The sequence below is a fragment of the Eleutherodactylus coqui genome, chromosome 7, assembly GCF_035609145.1.
Source record: "Eleutherodactylus coqui strain aEleCoq1 chromosome 7, aEleCoq1.hap1, whole genome shotgun sequence".
NCBI lineage: Eukaryota > Metazoa > Chordata > Amphibia > Anura > Eleutherodactylidae > Eleutherodactylus > Eleutherodactylus coqui.
In genome coordinates, this window is record NC_089843.1 from 37,228,375 (window position 1) to 37,250,619 (window position 22,245).

The 22,245-nt window shown below is 46.4% G+C and overlaps 1 protein-coding gene across 1 annotated transcript in view; it reads left to right on the forward strand.

Moving 5' to 3' along the window:
- The first annotated feature begins 2,315 nt into the window (after positions 1–2,315).
- Positions 2,316–22,245, forward strand: part of LZTS3 (leucine zipper tumor suppressor family member 3) — a 112,149-nt gene continuing 92,219 nt past the window's right edge. Inside the window, exon 1 of the mRNA XM_066574597.1 lies at positions 2,316–2,397. The gene's annotated coding sequence lies outside the window, so the exon portion shown is untranslated. The remainder of the gene's footprint in view (positions 2,398–22,245) is intronic.

Sequence of the window (22,245 nt, forward strand, 5' to 3'; positions counted from 1 at the left end):
GCTTCACATCAGTAGCAAAGTTTATAACTAGAGATGAGTGAGCATTGCCTTTAGCGAGTATCTCCCCGCTCGAGACGGAAGGTTCGGGTGCCAGCAGCGGGCAGGGAGCTGCGGGGGAGAGCGGGGCGGAACGGAGGGGAGATCTCTCTCTCCCTCTCTCCCCCCCGCTCCCTCCTGCTGACTGCCGCTACTCACCGCTCCCCTGCGACGGCACCCGATACTTCCGTCTCGAGGGGGGAGATACTTGCTAAAGGCAATGCTCGCTCAAGCAATTGCCTTTAGACGAATCACTGAGGCAGGAGGATCAATAAAGAAAATGGAATATATTCACTGGAATGATCCCTTAAAATTTAACTTTTATTTAATTAATTAAAATATGGTGCCCCATACACATAACGAGAAAGACAAGACAACATAAAGAAGGATATGGATTGCTGGTTATGTGCCCCTATGGATGTGCAGGCAACTTGATTTATCAATCAACCAGATCCAAATATCACTAAGAAAATACTGGCAGTTTAGAGAAGGGGCACCATATTTTAATTAATTAAATAAAAGTTACATTTTAAGGGATCATTCCAGTGAAGCAATTGCCTTTAGCGAGTATACTCGCTCATCTCTATTTATAACTAGGGATGAGCGAGTATACTCGCTAAGGCACTACTCGCTCGAGTATCTCCCTGCTCGTCCCTAAAGATTCTGGGGCCGCAGCAGCTGACAGGTGAGTTGCGGCGGGGAGCAGGGGAGAGCCGGCGGGAGAGAGGGAGAGAGAGATCTCCCCTCCGTTCCTCCCTGCTCTCCCCCGCAGCCCCCCGCCCCGCTCCGGCACCCGAATCTTTCAGGACGAGCGGGGAGATACTCGGCTAAGGCACATTACTCGAGCGAGGCTCATCCCTATTTATAACCCATTAAGCAGTGGCATGTCAGAACTGCAGGGTCTTAGTCCCCTGACCAGCTCTGACAGTGACTACTGTCACACTTTGGATGTCTCCAGCTACAGGAAAAAAAGTGTGAACTAAAAAAAAAACAATGCAGTGTGAATGACCCCCAGAGGACTGAAAAGAAAACAGTTACAAAAATAAGTAAAAAAATTACAGAATAAAATAAAAATATATATGAAAAAAGGGCTATAAAAACAACCCACCGCCGTCGCCCACCTTAACTGTCGCCATATCCGCCCTGTAATCCAAAGTTATACAAATTACTGTACATACCAAAATGTCCAAAACAAAATGGCGAACCCATTCCTGCATTTTATTCTATCAGAAATATAAAATAATAAAAAAAAACTAATAAAAAATACAAATGTAATAAATCTTTCCTTTTTGTACAGATTACTCCTAATAACATGTATATTCCACATCTAATACAGAGAATATATGCCCAGATTTTGTATACCAAAAGTCCCCATAGAAGTCAATGGGAATGCGCAGATGTGTGTAAAACACGCTGGTAGATGCGTGAAACATTGCGCAATTGTGCAGAAGGAAAATACATGGGGAATCCTTATAGTAGTTTCACACTGGCGATCGCGATACCCCGTGAGAAAATCGGGCCAAATTCTCATCGTTGTTCCCACAATTTTTGAGCTTCAGCGCAAATTTTTCTCGCAAAAGGCTCGCGGCCGTTTGCGGTTTGATCGTGCGATTTTGCCGTGATTTTTAAGCGCGAAAGTCAATAGGACTTTTTAATGTTAACGCATCGCATTGGTGATAAAAAAAAAAAACGTAAATCGCAAAGTAGAACATGCCGCAATTATTTTTTCTTGCAACCTCACATCCGTGAAGACATGGCAAATGTGAAGGAAACCATTGAAAACCATTGGTTTCATAATTCCGCCTTTTTACTCACTCTCGCATCACGCCAGTTTATCGCCGTAGACTTGCGCCATTTCAATCGGTGTGCATTTTTTTGCCGTGCGCAATTGCACATGGCTTGTGTGCGGAAAAAGTACAGTAAATGCGCCAATACGCGCGCAAAAAAAGCATAGTTCGCTCCGCAGAAATGCTGCACTCATGCGTGCGCAAATGTGCATGCGCTCTTATGATGCTCTGGAATGAAATAGTCTGGTTTTTAAGGGGTTAACCAAAGAGTTCCATGAGCAGATCTGTATGTGCACAGTGTGGCACCCAGTGCAGTGCCAGCCGGGTGGGCAGGGCGTGGGCGGAGAGTCAGCCCCGATGAGTGACTGCTGCCCGGCGGGGCAGGTCCGGGAGATGTGAGCTCTCTGCCAGCAGCGGCGCTGCATCCTCCTCTCTCCAGCTGGCACATCTAGGATGGAGGGGGCGGCAGGTGAGCCGCGGCGGGCCGGGCAGGACGAGTAGAGCCGCTCCTCACCCCATGTGCACCCCGGACTGCAGCCGAGAAGATGCCCGCTAGAAGCGCCCGGACAGAGAGGTGAGTGCCGGCTGCTGCAGTGCAGCTCTACAGCGATGATGTCATCCAGGCTGCAGCAGCACAGAGGAGCTGACTCACTGGCAGAGGATCTGGGGGTGGGCATACTCACTGGCAGCGAGGCTGGTGGTAGCTTACTCACTAGCAGAAGGGCTGGTGGTGGCATACTCACTAGCAGGAGGGCTGGTGGTGGCATACTCACTAGCAGAAGGGCTGTTGGTGGCATACTCACTGGCAGAGAGGGGCTGGAGGTGGACATACTCACTGGCAGGGGGCTGGCTGGAGGTGGCATACTCACTAGCAGAAGGGCTGGTAGTGGCACACTCGCTGGCAGAGAGGGGCTGAGGGTGGGCATACTAACTGGCAGAGGGGATGGTGGTGGCATACTTACTGGCAGAGGGGGGCTGGAGATGGACATACTCACTGGCAGAGGGGCTGGAGGTGGCATACTCACTGGCAGAAGGGGTGGAGGTGAGCACACTCACTGGCTGAAGGGCTGGAGGTCAGCATACGCACTGGCAGAGAGGGGCTGGAGAAGGGCACACTGACTGGCAGATAGGGGCTGGAGGTGGGCATACTCACTGGCCGAGAGGGGCTGGAGGTGGGCACACTCACTAGCAGAGGGGCTGGAGGTGGGCACATTCACTGGCCAAGAGGGGTTGGAGGTGGGTACCCTCACTGGCAGAGAGGGGCTGGAGGTGGACACACCCACTAGCAGAGAGGGGCTAGAGGTGGGTGCACCCACTGGCAAAGAGGGGCTGGAGGTGGGCACACTCACTGACAGAGAAAAGCTGGAGATGGGCACACTCACTGGCAGAGAGGGGGTGGGGGTGGGCATACTTACTAGCAGAGAGGGCCTGGAGGTGGACAAACTCACTGGCAGAGAGGCGCTGGAGGTGGGCATACTCACTAGCAGAGAGGGGCTGGAGGTGGGCATACTCACTGGCAGAGAGGTGCTGGAGGTGGGCACTCTCACTGGCAGAGAGGTGCTGTAAGTGGGCAGATGCCCTGGGATGGCTGTACTTGGTCATTGGCTGCCTATTAGCTGTCTGAATGAGCTTAGTCAGTGGTAGTGATGTGTGTAAATGGGCTTACTGGCACTGCCATGTTCTACATAATCATACTCACTGATTGTTGTTTACTAAATTGGCACAGTCACCGGTAGTGCTGTGTGTAAGATCACTGGCAGTGCCCTGGCATAGTTGGGCTTCATCACTAGTTAAGCTCAGTAGCTGGTAGAGTCAGACACTACTGATTGGTACAGAGAATTACTCACAGGCGGTACCCTGGCATAGATGGGCATCTAGGATAGAAATCGTATTCTCTGGCAGTGCCATGTGGTACATTAGCTTGGTCAGTGAAAGGAATGTATGCCAGATGGAAGGGTATTTTGATATGGTTTCCACTGGCAGTGGTGTGTACTAGCTTAATCATTTGTAATAAATGACTTAGTCACTGGCACAGCTGTGTAGTAAGTGGCATTAGTAACTAGTACAGCTGTGTAGTAACTGGCATTTGTCACTGGTATTGCTGTGTAGTAAGTGGCATTTGTCACTGGCATGGCTGTGTAGTAACTGGCATTATTTACTGCCACAGCTGTGTAGTAAATGGCATTGGTCACTGGCACTGCTTTGCAGTAAGTGGCATTAGTAACTGATACAGCTGTGTCACTGGCAAAGCTGTGTAGTGACTGGCATTACGTACTAGCACATCTTTGTAGTAACTTGCATTAATAACTGGTACAGCAATGTAGTAACTGCTATATATCACTGGCACTGCTATGTAATAACTAAAATTGCTATGCAGTAACTGGATTTAGTCATTTGCAGATCTATGTGGTAACTGGCATTAATAACCGGTACAGCTATGCAGATACTGGCATTTGTCACTGGCACAGCTGTGTAGTAACTGAAATTAGTCACTGGCTTTAGTATGTAGTACCGTAACTGGCATCAGTCACTGGCAGATCTATGTAGTAGCTGGCATTAATAACTGGTACAACTATGTAGTAACTGGCATTTGCAACTGGTACTGCTATGTAATAACTGACAATCAGTGGCACAGCTGTGTAGTAACTGACATTAGTCACTGGCATGGCTTTGTAGGAACTGGCATTAGTCATTGGCATGGCTGTGTAGTAACTGACATTAGTCACTGGCATGGCTTTGTAGGAACTGGCATTAGTCATTGGCATGGCTGTGTAGTAAATGACATTAGTCACTGGCACTACCATGTTGTACTAGACATTGCTATGTAGTAACTGTCATTAGTCAGGGACAATGCTATGTACTGAATGAACTGGCACTGCTTTGCCCTTGATTGGGTTGACAGTGCTACATGCTAATGAGCTCAGACCTTGGTTACATTTGTGATGTACTAGATGAGTTTAGATCATTCTATGTTCTAGATGAGGTAAGAACATTGCATGAAAGTAGCTTCTAAACCAATTAGAAACAGGTCAGATGAGGAACTTACCCCCCTACTGATCAGGAGGAGCTCTGTTCATGCTGCAAGAAAAGGACATTACAGTTTTGGACAGCAGAGCTTATTCTACTTTGAACGGCTGCAGCTCCGCTTCCATCAGTTCTACCAACATGTTCAACATTCTGTTGATGTCATTTTTCAGCCAAGATTCTTGATTTTAAAATAACACCAAAAGCTTGTTCCTAGCACCTATAGAAGCGGAGCTCCAGCCGATTGAAGTGGAAGCGGGAATACTGAAGTTAAAGCTGTCATATGTCAGTCTGTGTTCAGAACCAAGGGGGGAAGGGGGGGACAAGCAGGCAGCGGAGAAGATCTGTGATTCTCCTGTCTGTCTCCTGTTCCAGGGAAGGGGTAACAAGAATTTTTGTTCATGTTATCACCCCTCACATCAATCAGATAGCACATTTGCTCTCTGATTGTCACATATAGGGGTCTTTCCCCCTAGATGGGCACTTGCTCATCTAATCATTCCGCTGCACCATTCAACCCCACAGATGCCACAGTCATTGCTAACCACAGCAGCTAAATGTTTTTGCAGAAAATAAAATGTTTTAAAAACACCTTTCCTATTACATTATGCTTTAAGCCTTTCCAATCCATTCTGATTGAAGGCTGTACAGCTCCAATGTCGGAAGACATCCGGCAGGGTATTCTTACTTTAGATTACTGGCCACTCTGTTGTCGGGGGCCTCTACAGCATGTCCCATACCGCAGTACTGGCTCTAGCAAGCAGATGGCGCCATTGTATAATGGCAGAAAGAGAAAGCCCCCTAGGAAACAAAGAATCCAAAATTGGATTGCAAAGGGTTAAAGATTGAAAAACAAAAAGAACAACAATACCTACTTGTAATTGGTATCGCCATATCCGTAACAACCCGCACGATAAATGATTACATTATTTATCCAGCACAGTAAATTCCATTAAAAACAAAAAAGAAAATGCAAAAATAACAGGTTTCTGTTCCCCTTGCTTCCCTAAGGGCGAGCACCCACTGGCGTTTGCGTTTTCCGCGTTTTCGCAGTGTTTCCCGCAATTTTTCCGCGCGTTTTTCGCGGCGTTTTCGCGGCTTTTCCATTAATTTCCATTGACTTTCATGGGTGCATTAGAAGAAAAATAGGGACACATATGCAACTGACAGTTCCTATGTTAAAAACGCAAACGCAACGCAAAAAAAACGCCAGTGGACAGGAACACATGTTATCTCTATGCCTGTGCAGGAAAAACGCAAAACGCAAAACGCAGGTAAAAAAACGCCAGTGGGTGCTCGCCCTAAGGGCGAGCACCCACTGGCGTTTGCGTTCTCCGCGGGGAAAAAACGCAGCGTTTTCGCCGCGTTTCTCGCGTTTTTTTCCACGCGTTTTTCGCGGCGTTTTTCGCGGCGTTTTTGTGGCGTTTTGCGTTAATTTCCATTGACATTCATGGGTGCATTAGGAGAAAAATAGGGACACATATGCAACTGACAGTTCCTATGTTAAAAACGCAAACGCAACGCAAAAAAAACGCCAGTGGACAGGAACACATGTTATCTCTATGCCTGTGCAGGAAAAACGCAAAACGCAGGTAAAAAAACGCCAGTGGGTGCTCGCCCTAAAACAGGAATAAAAAGTAATCAAAAAGTCATATATACATCAAAATAGTACCAATCTAAACTACAAGTCATCCTGCAAAGACAAGTCCTCATGCAGCTCTGCTGATGGAAAAATAACAATGCTCTTGGAATGTTGGGAAACAGAAAAAACTCTTCTTGTAAAAAAAGTTCAAATTGTGAAAAATTAGTAAATCCTAATAAAACTTCTATAAATAAGAATCGGAATGACTTCCAGAATAAGGCCGCCTGCACCCGGGCAGGTCAGACTCCACATTCATAGCAGTGGCAGCAGCGGCATCCACGCGTACCTGCTTTCCTTTCTCTTAATCTGTACTGTGGATGGTCCGCACGGCTCGCCGTCGGACATGCACGGTACAGATTACACTCCTGCTTTTCCCGTGTCATCACATAGTGGTGATGCGCAATCCGTGACCTTTCCGCAATATCAGGCCCACGGATCAAATGGCTTGCATTGACTTCAATTGGCAGCCTGAAGGTCAAATAATACTTATACCACATTGTGAACGTATAAAAGTATATCCCAAAAAACCACAGTCAAAGTTTTTTTTTTTCATTGCCCCAACCGCGAAAGAATTAATAAACGTGATTTAGTGATTATATGGACCCGAAATTAGTTAAAAAGAGGTATAGCAGCTGGAACGCAAAAGGGGAAAATATGGCTAAAATTAGTGATATTACTGAGGGGTTAAAAATGCAGTTAAGGCGACTGAGCTCTGCGTGAATTAGATGTAACTGGGACATAAATTCATGATCTCCAGTAAAAAAGTGACATTTTCAGTTTTTTTTCCCACTGTTAATGTGCGTGTCTACTGCAGAAACATCACAAGTGTCCGGAATCTCTCCCAGTGCGGTGTAGTATGTGCGCAGAATGACCTCACTGGCCAGTGGTTGCTCTTCTAGAACCTTGTAGTATCCAGTGCTGGCCATACTGTATGCAATTACCGTCCTGCAGAGATGATGAAGAATGTTCATTGAGACCAGAGGCGGAACTTGAAGCTCCTGGGCCCCAACGCAAAACCTGTAACGGGGCCCCCAACTATAATGCTTTACTCATAGTACTGGGCTCCCTATATGGAGAAGAGAGGCCTTATCGGCCCCCCAAGTCTCCTGGGCGAGGGTGCAACCGCATCCCCTGCACCCTCTATAGTTACGCCCCTGATTGAGACTAAGGCCGCATCCACACAGGTGATTCAATATTGACGCGAGAAAATTGCTGCAATATCGCGTTGGTGCTTCGTGCGATATCACTATGATTTCTCGCGGCAATCCTGCGATTTTGCGGTGCTACAAAGTTACACACGCTGCTACAAAGTCATGCGACTTTGTAGCACCACGTGCAAGGATCTTCGGGGGGGAGGGGTCTTGAAATATTAGCCCAACCCCAAAAATACACCCTAGATGCATAAAAAAAATTTTAATAAAGGGAATCAAACTATTAACAACCAATTGTCAGTTAGTTTGTGAGTGCTTCTCATGCTCCGCGCCTCGTGATGTTATCGCAGGTCCTACAGCACATATAAAACAAGGAGCCTGACCGACAGAATAACAATACAGTTAGGGCTCTTAGAAGGGGAGGACAAAAATAACACACTGAGAATACAACTAAGTAGTTGTTATCTCAGACACAACTCAGCAGTCCTGACAGAAGACACCGACCTACTGCCACCACAGAGATCCGGTGGGCTGAAGGACCTGCGCTGATGTCACTGCCATGTGATCACCTGTGTGAGTGGAGTCAGGAATCACATGACCAGTGGTGATCACTGTATCCAGGTGTCTGGTGATGTGTGGAATAGCAGAGCTGTGTGTGTGTGATGTGTGTGAATCGGGATGTAGCAGAGCTGTGTGTGTGTCATGTGCTGTGTATGTGATGTGTGTGGTCAAGATGGATGTACAATGTAGCAGAGCTGTGTGTGTAATGTGTGGGAGTCAAGATGGATGTAGTACAGCTGTGTGTGATGTGTGGGAATCATAATGAATGTTGCGCTTTGCACCACCAGAAACAATGGTACTATATAATTTCCTAATTATTACTCGTACATCACCTAAGAAGCACTGTCAGCTCGGCCACATCTTCTTCTTGGTCCTCAGCACTGGTCTTCAGTTTCACTTCTGGCCAGGGATTGAAAAATCCCCACCACCAGTAAGCGCTGGCTGTGATTAGCTGAGGGCCTCAGCTCAGCCACCGGAACCAGCGCTCGTTGAACTAATCACAGCTATTCAATGAATGACTGTGATTGGTGCATCCATGGGTTCTTCCACACAAGCAATGTCTTGTAGCCTGCGACATTGCAAGACTACAAAATGGGGGCATTTTCTATACAGCCGCGATTTGTGATTTTTTTGGTTGCTCATGTTTCCCTATGGAGTCTTCTTATGTGTTGCATCACATCGCACGAAAACGCGGTTTTGGTGCGATGTGATGCAACCTTTTACAGTAGGAAATCCTACTGTAAAAGCCCTAAACTAAGCCCTAGCTGCAGAAAAAAAAAGAATATTTCACCTCCCCGAAGCTGTCATCTCCCCGCGCGTCTTCCCTGAAGCTCCCCGACAGTTGCTTGAAGTTCTCCTGCAGAGCTTCCTGGTCAGGACTTTGAAAATCCCTGCCTCCAGGAAGCTCTGCCTCTGATTGGTTCCCGAACGCAGTCCTCAGCAAATCAGAGCCAGTGCTTGATAAACCAATCACAGCCATTCAAAGAATGGCACAGATATAGAAAGCAACATTTTTTTGCATAAAGTTTGTAATATATGAGCAACGTAGTCATTGGACCTGGAAACATTAATTACTGCTAAAAGGCTTGTTCCACCAGAGACATCCTCTGTCCGGGTCCAGCTCCCAGGGTTTATACAGTGTACCCTTACCCCTTGTCCTGGATCATGTCAGGTGGGGTGGGCTCGTGACAGTTTTGAAGACCTCTTTCTTATTTTGGCCATACTTTCCTATAAGAAGCTCCCAGGAAGATGTTATGACCATCGTTATTTTCCAGAATGTATTTTTCCAGCTCATAGAGAGCAGACATGGTGGAGACATATTAATAATAGGTGCTGATATTTAGTTTTGGGGTTCCTTGCGCCCCTCCCCGCTCCTGGTGCTCAGGGCGTAGGAAGCAGCTGAATTCCCTGGGAGCAAACTATTCTGGGATTTGCCCAGAAAGTGACGTATGCCAGGCGGATCTTGCTATTACGGGAGGACTGTCCTCGAGCCTCGTTCCCGCTTGCAGTATTTACTAATTCTTTCCAATTACATGGTCACTGTTTGCGTGGGGCACTCCATAGTCATCATGTGCATGGATGCAAAGTGGGCCATTCTAGACAAAGCGCGCATTGTTTCAGTCAGTTTGGTCCAACTGAAGCCAACACAACATGTAAAGGATCTGAAAATCTAATAGGGTCAAAATTTAACGTGCGGCAGAACTTGGACCTGTTTTATGACTACTCATACAGGGTTAGGCATCTCACATGCATTACTGTACACAATCCATAACACTAACTATACCAACATAATCTACAGGGTGGCAGAATTATCTGTACCAACATAACTTACAGGACGCTAGTACTATCTTACACATGATTTACAGGGGGAACTGTGAGGCAGAAGACAGGGAGGCAGTACTATCTGTGACAAAATAGGCATGCATTTACTCTCTCCATTGTTGAGGAGAAAGGGAGGTGGTACTATCTGTACCTACTCATTTATAGAGAGAGAAAGGGAGGCAGTACTATCTGCACCTACATCATTTATAGAGAGAGACAGGGAGGCAGTACTATCTGCACCCACATCATTTATAGAGAGAGACAGGGAGGCAGTACTATCTGCACCCACATCATTTACAGGGAGGCAGTACTATCTGTACCTACATCATTTATATAGAGAGACAGGAAGGCAGTACTATCTGTACCTACATCATTTATAGAGAGAGACAGGGAGGCAGTACTATCTGCACCTACATCATTTATAGAGAGAGACAGGGAGGCAGTACTATCTGCACCCACATCATTTACAGGGAGGCAGTACTATCTGTACCTACATCATTTATATAGAGAGACAGGAAGGCAGTACTATCTGTACCTACATCATTTATAGAGAGAGACAGGGAGACAGTACTATCTGTACCTACATCATTTATATATATAGAGAGGGAGGCAGTACTATCTGTACCTACATCATTTATATGGAGAGACAGGAAGGCAGTACTATCTGTACATACATCATTTATATAGAGAGACAGGGAGGCAGTACTATCTGTACCTACATCATTTGTTGAGAGAGAAGGTGAAGCAGTACTATCTGTACCTACATCATATACAGAGAGAGAAAGTGAAGCAGTACTGTCTGTGCCTACATCATTTATAGAGAGACACAGGGTGGCAGTACTATCTGTGCCTACATCATTTATAGAGAGACACAGGGTGGCAGTACTATCTGTACCTACATTATTTATGAGGAGAGAAGGGGAATCAGTACTATTTGTACATACATAATTTACAGGGAGAGAAAGGGGAACAGCACTATCTGTACCTACTTCATTTATAGAGAGATATAGGGAGGCAGTACTATCTGTACCTACATCATTCACGGGGAGAGACAGAGAGGCAGTACTATCTGTACCTACATCATTTATAGAGAGATACAGGGAAACAGTACTCTCTGTACCTACATGTTGAGATAGGTAGGTAGTACTGTCTGTACCTATATCTTTTACAGGGATAGACAGGGAGATAGTACTATCTGTACGTATATCACTTACAGTGAGAGAAGGGTAGGCAGTACTATCTGTACCTACATTATTTACGGGAAGAGACAAGGAGGTAATACTATTTATACTTATATAATTTACAGGAACAGTCGTGAAGATAGTATTATCCATATCTACATCATTTATAGAGCAAAACAAGGAGGCAGTACTATCTATATCTGATAGAATTCGATAAAAGAGTACAAGAGGGGCCTGGATGCATTTCATGAGTAATACAATATTATATGGTCTATTCATTGATTACTTCAGAAGGCTTGGTGGTCCGTGGATTATTTTGATCGCCAGAGTAGAGTTGGGAAGGAATTTTCTTATGGGGAAAATTAGCTTATAACTCATTGTTTTTTTTTTTGCCTTCCTCTGGATTAACATTGTGGGGGGTAATAGGCTGAACTGGATGCACATATGTGTATTTTCTGTCTTACATACTATGTTACTAAGGAGGCAGTGCTATCTGTACCTCCTGTACATTATTTACAGAGAGATACACGGAGGTAGTAAGGTAGTACTATCTGTGCCTTCCATCATTCAGATGGGAGACTCAATGTCCACATCATATTGAAAAAAAGACATTAAAAAAATATTTACATTCATTCTGTCAAAAAATTACACCCCCCGTAACACATATTGTATCCAATATAGAGGCAGTGCAACAGGGTACTAGAGCCTCCTTGCCCGTCCATATTACACCTTGTATCAAAGCCAGAGACTGTACAACAGGGTACTAGAGCCTCCATGTCCGTCTGTATCACACCTTGTATCCAAGCTAGAGGCGCTGCAACAGGGTACTAGAGCCTCTATGCCCACCCATATCACACCTTGTATCCACGCTAGAGGCGGTGCAACAGGGTACTAGAGCCTCCATGCCTGTCCATATTACATCTTGTATCCAAGCTAGCGGCAGTATAACAGGGTACTAGAGCCTCCATGCCCGCCTGTATCACATCTTGTATTCAAGCTAAAGGCAGTATAACAGGGTACTAGAGCCTCCATGCCTGCCCATATCACATCTTGTATCTAAGCTAGAGGTGGTACAACAGGGTACTAGAGCCTCCATGCCCGCATGTATGGCATCTTGTATCCAAGCTAGAGGCGGTACAACAGGGTAATAGAGACTCTATGTCCGCCCGTATCACATCTTGTATCCAAGCTAGAGGTGATACAACAGAGTACTAGAGCCTCCATGCCCATCTGTATCACATCTTGTATCCAAGCTAGAGGCGGCACAACAGGATACGAGAGCCTTCATGCCTGCCTGTATCACATCTTGTATCCAAGCTAGAGGTGGTACAACAGGGTACTAGAGCTCCATGCCCACCAGTATCACATCTTGTATCCAAGCTAGAGGTGATACAACAGGGTACTAGAGCTCCATGCCCACCAGTATCACATCTTGTATCCAAGCTAGAGGTGGTACAACAGGGTACTTGAGCTCCATGCCCACCCATATTACATCTTGTATCCAAGTTAGAGGTGGTACAACAGGATACTAGAGCTCCATGCCCACCAGTATCACATCTTGTATTGACATTTTGGAATCGCTGCCGATCAGACGGCTTCCATTGACTGAAGTTGATTTCCGCTCCTGGGCACAGAAGAATCTTTTAACATAGCATGCTATGGACAGACATTGCTGTTAAATTTGCGTCGGGCATCTGGCCGTGAATTCCGCAGCAAAAATCCGTGCGTGGGCATTGGACCTAAATGATGCTTTTGCTCTGATATTGTAATCACTTGTATCAATGTTACAATCACAAGGTTCATTCCGACAACTTCTAGAGGAGGGATTGTTCTTGACGAGTGGGCGTACAATGAGCGACAAGACCACCATCTCTGTGCATAGATAGTACTGTAATGCGGTGGTAACATTTCCAGGGATCAGTGAGGATAACTGGGGTCCAGATCCACCGGTCATATCAGAGTGATACAAACGTATCTCATCATTAAGAGAATAATATGCACAAACTGTGCAGCACCAAAGAGTTAAACGCCAACTTTGGCTCTGCTACAACTTACTAGAATAGATCTTGTTGCTGCGGTCTCATAGCTCAGCAGTACTCGGGGTTTGTGTCCTGGTGAGATGACAATCTTGACCTGAATTTGTCTCTCACAATTATCCCGTCACGTAGACTAGGTGTGCGCTGCATATCCCCGCAGCCGATAGGCCCCTGCACAGCGCTGCGCCGGCGGGACGGAGCACCTCGTATACCGCCAGAATAAAACGATTTGCATGTTGCCATGATGTTTCTTTGCCTGTTGTTCTCCCAAGGGCCCCGGCTGACCTGTTTCAGCGCTTTCTATGACATTGTGTAATGTTTTGCTATATTAAGTACTGGAGAATATGTAATGATGCTGACTTCTTAACCATTTCACTCCCATGTGTCCTTCCTTATATTTATTGTCATTTGCTTTATTTTACTAAATATGTAGAACATTTCTGTTCCTTGATGTTCATGGACTGAATTGTAATACCGAAATGGGCCTCCCAGGGGCGCACAGTGTTGTCCTGTGAAGATAGGAAATCAGAATGCCACGTCTCCTGTGATCAGCGTCACTAAGCAGCGACACAGTCTTTTCAAATTGACTAGTAGTTATTAGGAAATTATAGTACCGGCATTTCTAGTGGTGCAATGTGCCGCACAGCTCTGCTTCACGCACGTCACACACACACAGCTCTGCTACATGGACGTCACACACACAGCTCTGCTACACGCATGTCACACACACTCAGCCCTGCTACATGCACGTCACACACACAGCTCTGCTACACACACGTCACACACAGACAGCTCTGCTACTTGCACATCACACACACACAGCTCTGTTACAGGTACATCACACACACGCATCTCTGCTACTTGTACATCACAGAAACACAGCTCTGTTACAGGCACTTCACACACAGCTCTGCTACACGGACATCACACACAGCTCTGCTACACGCATGTCACACACACTCAGCTCTGCTACATGCACGTCACACACACACAGCTCTGCTACACGCACGTCACACACAGACAGCTCTGCTACTTGCACATCACACACACAGCTCTGTTACAGGTACGTCACACACACGCATCTCTGCTACTTGCACATCACACAAACACAGCTCATTTGCAGGCACTTCACACACACACAGCTCTGTTACAGGCACATCACACACACGCACAGCTCTGCTACACACACAGAGCTCTGCTACATGCACGCCACACACACTCCGCTCTGTTACATGCACGTCACACACACAGCCATGCTACTTGTACGTCACACACACACAGCTCTGCTACATGCACATTAAACACACACAACTCTGTTATAGGCATGTCACACATACACACAGCTCTGTTACACTCACATCACACACACACTGCTCTGCTACATGCACATCACACACACAGCTCTGCAAAGTTGCTTTCGCATATCTGCTGCATGTGTTTTACAAACTTCAGCTAGTGGCTGAGGTGAAAAGGTGACTTGTCTCGGTCATGTAAGCTGCATTAGCTTCACGGCGGCGGCGAACCCTCTATAGTGACATGTTTGCACGACAGCAATGGTTTATTCCAACACTGGACAATGGTTGACGATTAGATGAAGGCGCGTCTGCTGTTGGCGGCATTAGCACTGGAGAGGACATGATATCATGTTCAGGAGATGTGAAGATAGCGGTGAAGGACTATGCTTCAATGATGTTGGTCAATATGCACCACCAACTATGTATGTGGACATTTGTGAGGTGCCATTTATTGGAGTCTCCACACAGGTGGGCAGTAGTCTTACAACCAGCTACAAACTGCCAGACTGAGTATTGCTGTATCTATAGCAACTAAAGTGGCAGGGGTTTGTGTGGGATGTAGTCCACCTATAATCTCTCATTCATTGCACAGGCAGAATAAAGGACCTGTGATGACGTCACAATTAGAGATGAGCGAGCACGCTCGGTAAGGTCAGTTACTCGAGCGAGCATCGCTCTTCTCGAGTAATTGACCTTACCGAGCATGCTCGCTCATCTCTAGTCACAATCATGTGATCACGGGGCGATGCTAAGAGCCGGTAACTGACATCACAGGTGCTGTCAGGCTCTGCATATAACTCACACAGCACACACGGACTGACGGACAAGTGGTTGTTAGCACTTTGATTGCATCACTTGTCTTCTACTGATCCTGAGGCTTCCTTCCCACGAGCGTATATCAGCCTGCCATTTTCATGGCCGACTGATATACGCTGTGATCTAATGCATTGTATTCCAATCCATTAGATCACATGGCCATATTCCCGTGACGTAAAAGCGACCAGACAGCCAATATAGTGCCCGTTTTACGTCGGGCCCAAAAGATAGTCCTGGAACTATCTTTTGGGCCGAAATACGTCGGCCACTGCATGGGCTCCTATGGGAGCCCATAACAGCGACCAGAGGTGGGAGAAAGTTTAGTAGCGTAGGGAGTTTTGCAAAGAGCGAGCCGGGAGGAGAGCAGAGGTGAGCCTGCGAGTTGAGTGTCAGGCATCGTTTGCACGATATTCATCCCCTCTAAATAGGCCTTAACTCTAACGTCAGTGGGGTACGGTATCAATCTGTTATAGATCACAAAGATCAGCAACGCACTTGACTGTAAAACACATTTAGTATTACCCAACGTTTCAACCCAGCAATGGCAGTCGTCTACACAGACCAAAAGTTATGTAAATCTTGACCAATAACTTGTCCGCAACTGGTAAATGACTATACGTTCCTCCCGTGTCGGCTCGGACTTGTGTATTTTATCTTGCAGGACTGCTTTTAAGTCAGTACCCAATTGCACACGTCGGGCCTTTTCCTGAGGGCCAACCTCACTTACATATCTCCAGTGTGTTCGGTACCGTAATGTAGGTGATGCATCCTTGGATGTCTGTTGGGGATACCCTGATTCGCAGAGCTGCAGGATGATGTGAATCCTTTGTAGCCGCCTCTTTAGCTGTAGACTCTGCAGTTTGGGTCTCTCTGTAATGTCTATACTGGTGCATTATAGAGATATGCTTCTCAAACACCGTCTGCCTCCTTTCTTGTGCTATTGTCCCTCTCTAACAGGCACAGATACTCAAGGACACGTCCAACGCGGCTCCTTAAAGGGGTTCTGTCACTAAACAAGAAAAATTCTATACTTATCTATTCCTCCCCCATCGGTCTACTTACCAGATCTTCACTTCCCCCATCTTCTCCTGTCTCCTGCTGTCCAGAGAGGTCACCTCACCTCCAGCTGCCTGATTCTTCTCCTTCCTGTGAGATGACATACATTGGTTGGTAGTCTTCTGCCTGACAACCAATGTACCTTACGTCACAGGTCACAGGCCAGCAGGGGGGCTGCCTATCTTCTTCAGAGATTGCTCATGCGAGCTGTCTCTGAAATAGATTACAATTCCTTCCTAAGCAGTGAAGCTACAGCACAGGGACGTGACCTTCACTGAACCGGCCGGAAGGAATTTAAGGAATGCAGCCTTCATAACAAGCTGGGCCCGGTGTGCGGTGAGGTGACCCGGGCACTGCAAAAGCTCAGCTAGGAGAAGATGTGCTAAGGAAACTTACAGGAATTGGTAAGTATAGATTTTTTTTTTAAATAACAAAACCCCTTTAAGCCAACTCCTTACTCCTTTGGCAGCTCTCTCTCCCAGTAACACAGGCTCTCTTAAGGCTCAGTATCACTGCAGTTGCTCTCCAGCTTGCTGCTCTCTGTGATCTCAAGTCCTCTAGATCTCCCACCTGACCTCTGCAGCCAATAGGATGTCTCATATAACACTCCATAGAGAAATACACAAACTGCAGTAATGTATGACAGCCAGTAGAGGTCGCCCTGATAATATCCAGATTACATAACTATAGGAACTATAACAGAGCTCATTACAGCATAGACTTGAACCTGGGTTCCCTCCTTACACCATTCTGATCCTCCCTGCTAGACTTTGTTTAGATGACAGCAGCGATGACGTGTCCATATACATACATGACCGCTGTAGCCAATCAGTCTCGTGGCGTACTCTGCTGAGGATGTTGTGTGATGTGGGAATATGTATCGATGGGGTTCGGGCCTAGGATTTGTATAGATGTGGCATGCTGGGTCTATATATAGGAGGAGTCCAGTCTGGGTTTGTGTACTGGACCACGAGGATGGTGGTCTGTATAGGGGGGGTTAGCCTGGTCTGTATGAATGGCGTATAGTGTATGTAAGAAAAGGTTGGTCTGGGGTCTGTTTAATGGGTATGGCTGATGTGGACTTTGTAATTGTTTAGGCGGCCCTGTGTGTGGTCTGTAGTCATCTTAGGATGTGGACATCTATTCGCTCTCAGGTGCCATTGCTGCACTCAGCGTCCTCATGCTGGCGCTAGAGTCCAGACGTTGTGTGAGGCGGTGGCACCCAGGTGTAGACAATAGTGCAGGATTGTGAATGTATGCAGAGAGGGTCTGGAATCTGTATAGCTGGGGGTGCTGTATGGGATATGTATAGGTGGAGGGTCTGGTTTGGGGTCTGCATACATGGGGGTCTGTCTAGTGTCTGTAAGTAGTAGGGGATCCATATGGGGTATTATTGATGTGGGGGTGGGTCTGGTCTGGGGTTCTATTCTATGGTCTGATTTGGGGGTCTGAATATATCGGCAGGACGTGATCTGGGGTCTATATACAAGGGGTCTGACTTGGGGTCTATATATAGAGTCTGTATGATCTAGGATCTGTATATAGGGTGAGTCTGATCTGAGGTCTGTCTACAGAATGGGTCTGATTTGGGGTCAGTATATAGGGTGAGTCTGATTTGGGGTCTGTCTATGGGATGGGTCTTATTTGGGGTCTATATAAAGGGTGTGTCTGATCTGGGGTCTGTCTACGGGGTGGGTCTGATCTGGGGTCTGTCTACAGAATGGGTCTGATTTGGGGTCAGTATATAGGGTGAGTCTGATTTGGGGTCTGTCTATGGGATGGGTCTTATTTGGGGTCTATATAAAGGGTGTGTCTGATCTGGGGTCTGTCTACGGGGTGCGTCTGATCTGGGATTTGCATGGTCTGTGTACAGGGGCTCTGGTGTCTGTATAAGGGGCTGGCCTGAGGTCCATAGAAGTGATGCCTGTTCTGGCTTCTGTACAAGTGGGGTTTGGTCTGACGGCTACATCTTTTTTTTGGGGGGGACTGTTGTGTGATCTGTATTCTTTTTGGGATGTGTAGAAGGGGTCATATCTATATTTATTATTTAAATGCCATAGATTGGGGGGGAGTTCTATAGAGATGGGTGGGGCATAAGGAAAAAATGTAGCGTTTTGCTCCCATTTTCAAATTGTGCCTGATGTACCTGCTCAAAAAATTGGCAGACCCAACTATCCTCCCCGTCATAGCGCGGCCATACTGTTTGCAGATAGATGTGATGTTGCTACATGACGTCATCACCTTCTATGGCCCTATATAGACCGTACGGATCCGTAGGTGCACACCGCAATAAGACTGCAATAACATCAACCGTTCCCGGATATATATATATATATATATATACCATGAGATGATTCATCCGGGAGGTGCGTTGGGTACAGGCCCAAATCAGGTACGTATAATGGTCTCCTTAGCAACTGTGCTGATAGTAGCTGCGAAACGCCTGACAGAAATGGATCTACAGGCACTGTAGGAAGAAATGAGCATTACGGTTAATATTAGAGATAACGCCGTCTCTGGGGCCCACGCTGCCGCTCATCCTATGTCTTAGCGGGGGGGCAGATATTAAAATATTGCAGATGTAAGAAGCATTACTGCCAGTAGATACCAGATTGGTTTTGTTACTTCCTCTTTAAGGGACCGGTGACACGGATGGAATTAGTCCACGCGGACATTTCTGCGTCGCACTGTTATTCCAATAGGGCTTGAATTCCGTATCTGTTAAAATTCGCACATCTTTACTTCAAAACTGCGAGATTTAATTCCGCTGCGGAAAAGATTTCTGCTGTGGAATTATGGACGTTAACGGAAATGTTGTTGCGGATTTCTAACATAAGGATATTGAGTAAAGGCTCCTTCATACGGCCGTACCTGTATGCGCAATTTGCAGGGAATAAAACCAATTGCTTTCAATAGGTTCATTCATACTTCCTTTTTTTGTGTGTGCGAAAAAAAAAAAAACCAGCATAGTCTACTTTTGGGTGCATTTGCACATAGACTACTTTTGTGCCCATAGAAGTCTATGGGAGGTGCCAGCAATGATTGCGCTCTGAATGGAGGCGCAGCGCACCAGAGATCTCCTCAAGCTGCCTGCCTTCATTTACTGTTAACAGGCAGTCGCTTCTAGTTAAACAACTGCCTGTTTAAATGGGCTAAAAGTGGGACGGTTTTCAGGTGAGCTGACAAGTGAGCGAGTCTGGCTTAAGGCCCATTTACACGGAGTGATGATCGCTCAAAAATCGCTAAAAATCGATCGTTCGAGCGATCATCGTTGCGTCTAAACGTGCGCCCATCATGCACTTTTCAAGCACCGCTAGCTGATCGTTAAATTCAGTCCAACCTAAAAATCGTCCACCAGCCTTATCAGCAGTTCTCCTCGGGGAGTGCTGATAGCATTGTTTCCTGCTGGAGAACAAAAGAGCTGAAAGCAGATAAGAGCCCTCAGGCTATTAACAGCTTTCAGCTAAGGCTTCATTTGCACACTTAATTGCTCTTACGTAGCTGAGTAGCTACTTAATAGTTTATGCAAAATGATTGCTCAAAGCTGTCACTCAAACTGTCATTTGAGCGATCATCGCTCTGTGTAAATGGGCCTTTACTTGCCCTGTCGGGTCCCATGTGGTCACGCAAGCCAGCAGGCACCCGTAATCGCTTGTTTAAGCAATTAATTTAAGATTTTGTCAGCCCGTGTAAAAGTACCCTTATTAGAAGAGGGGTCCCCTTCTCATAACCCCCATAAATTAGCCAGAGTAGGGAATGAGCAGAAATACTGCCTTTCATCCTGGAGGAATCAGCTGTGTAATACTTAGTTTCCCCTGTGGTGGCGCTGCAGAAGAAATGAACAGTTGCTGCTACATTCATACACAGATTAAAGATGATCAGTGGGGCTCTTATCTGTAATCACCTGATTGTCTGTGGATCCTTCTAGGGGGCCTTTTACACAATCGTTCAGATTCCGGCAGGAATGTGAACTATTATCATTCAGTATAAAGGCACGCCCAAACTGGACAGCGAATGAGAACGCGTTTACTGCTCATTTGTCGTTCACTTTCTGCATGCATGAAGTAGAACGACGGATCAGCCCACATAAACAGGCAGTCATTCATTTAAGAAGGACTTCCTGTTTATTGTAAATGGAGGTGGGCGGCCAAAACATTTGGGGATTTTGACTGTTTGATGCAGAAATGCTGCGGGTTTTGCTGAGGAATTTTCTGTGATGGAAATTCCGCCCCATTTCTGCTACGTGTGAATGTCCCTTTAAGACGTGTATTTAAGCTGCGCATTGCGTACGCGGAATTAGCGTGCACAATACGAAGAGAATAGAACCCATTGATGTCATGGCGCCCGTTCACATTAACAGTATTTTTTTTTTGCACGCATTTCGTGCACGCACCCAAAAAAATAGAACCTGCTCTACTTTTCTGCGTATCTTGTTGTTTTTGCAGTCCCTTTTTATAAGCAGGTCTCCCTGAAATAAGTTGATCACAGGCCCTCCCATTGCTGGGACCCTCTGTGATCAATATGGGAACCCAGCAACAAGTGTTTCATTCCTTTATAGCACCCCCACAGGTGAAATAAAGTATTACATGTTACCTAATGAAATCAGTAGGGTATATGTTAAATCCACTGATGTCTTGGGTCCTCCTTAGAGAGACACTCTTTGTAGCTGATCTTCGCACCAGCTAATTGAAGACGTTACAAATATTCGACCCTCTGTAATGATTGGTTCAGTCCAATCTGATAGGTCAACTTTTTTTTTTATCAGTCCAGAATCATCATTTTCATCCCAGAATTTCTCGTATGGTACAGGGTCAGGTAGCAAAAATGTATAGTCTATCATAGCAGTAAATTGGCATGGCGATAGTCAGTCTATCTAATCCAGTCCGTTGATGAAGAGCTTGGGAGCTGCATGTACATTTTTGGATGACAGCCACAAGTCAGGACATTGTCCTGTAGAATCAGAGATACATCTGGCAGGCAGACAAGGTGTTAATGATTCCCATCCTAGAACCTTCTGATGCAGAACTCATTATCTTGAGATAAGCTCCAGCAGATGTTTATTGCAGGCAGTGCAGGAGTATAAACCGGGGACGCTTCAGTGGACAGAGAGCTTCTTACTTGGTAACAATGACTTGAGAGCGCAGGTTGTGCCGGCATCTAGAATAGTCTTATGGTGGAGGGTATTCCTCGTACAGCATATTTGTGGGTAGTCTGTAGCCAAGCATCAATCTGGGGCAACGCCATGCACTAATAAACCAGGGCCCCATGATGATCACTTAACTGGAAGGCTTTCCTAAAAATCTATCAAGAGACAAAGCATACAAGGTTTTCGTGAGCGCAATAAAATATGTAAAGCGTATCTGCTTCTGGTGCTCCGCTTTTGTGAAGGCCACCTTCTTGTCTTGTGCACCTCTACTTCTCTTGACGCACCTGCCATGTTGGCATCTGCTGACTACTAGTTTGCTGTTGGGGTATTCTTATGCAATTGTTCCTCAGCTGACCTCAGTGCACAGCCCAGCCCCCTTTGGGGAGGAGTTCCTAATTGCTGATTTAGGCCGCCTGCAGACGAGCGGAAATCCCGCCGCGGGATTTCCCGCGGGATTTCCGCCGCTGAAAGTCTGCATAGGAGTGCATTACAATACGCACTCCTATGCAGAAATCTCGCGCGGCAAACAAACCGCGGCATGTTCTAATTTTGTGCGGAGCACGCACTCACCTGGCCGCCGGCTCCGGTCTGCGCATGCGCCGGCTGCGCGGCAGCCGGCACATCAAAGAGCCGGGGCCGCCAGGCGCGGGTGAGTACGCGCTCGTCCCTGCAGGCTCTGGGGTCGGATCGCGC